Raw genomic sequence first — 927 nt, 5'->3', positions numbered from 1 at the left:
GTGTGTAGATTGATAAGGGGGAAATACCTATTTAATCAATTTTAGAATAAGGCTGTAACGTAACAAAATGTGAAAAAGTCAAGGGGTCTGAATACTTTCCGAATGCACTGTATATTTAGCAAAGTTAGTAGTTTGATTTAATATAATCTGGTTTATCTCATTGTTGTCCTGTCCTATCTCTCCTCCCCTCTCTCCTCCCATCTCTCCTCCCCTCTCTCCTCCCCTCTCTCCTCCTGTCTCTCCTCCTGTCTCTCCTCCCCTCTCTCCTCCTGTCTCTCCTCCTGTCTCTCCTCCCCTCTCTCCTCCCCTCGCTCCTCCCGTCTCTCCTCCCGTCTCTCCTCCCGTCTCTCCTCCCCTCTCTCCTCCTGTCTCTCCTCCTGTCTCCTCCCCTCTCTCCTCCTGTCTCTCCTCCTCTCTCTCCTCCTGTCTCTCTTCCCATCTCTCCTCCCCTCTCTCCTCCTGTCTCTCCTCCCCTCTCTCCTCCCATCTCTCCTCCCCTCTCTCCTACCCTCTCTCCTCCATCTCTCCTCCCCTCTCTCCTCCCGTCTCTCCTCCCGTCTCTCCTCCTGTCTCTCCTCCCCTCTCTCCTCCCGTCTCTCCTCCCTCTCTCCTCCTGTCTCTCCTCCCCTCTCTCCTCCCATCTCTCCTCCCCTCTCTCCTCCTGTCTCTCCTCCCCTCTCTCCTCCCGTCTCTCCTCCCGTCTCTCCTCCCCTCTCTCCTCCCGTCTCTCCTCCCCTCACTCCTCCCCTCTCTCCTCCTGTCTCTCCTCCCCTCTCTCCTCCCCTCTCTCATCCTGTCTCTCCTCCCCTCTCTCCTCCTGTCTCTCCTCCCCTCTCTCCTCCTGTCTCTCCTCCTGTCTCTCCTCCCCTCTCTCCTGTCTCTCCTCCCCTCTCTCCTCACGTCTCTCCTCCCCTCTCTCCTCCGCTC

Source organism: Coregonus lavaretus (assembly GCF_964263955.1).
Source record: "Coregonus lavaretus genome assembly, chromosome: 10".
NCBI lineage: Eukaryota > Metazoa > Chordata > Actinopteri > Salmoniformes > Salmonidae > Coregonus > Coregonus lavaretus.
Note: the sequence above shows the minus strand (reverse complement) of the source record.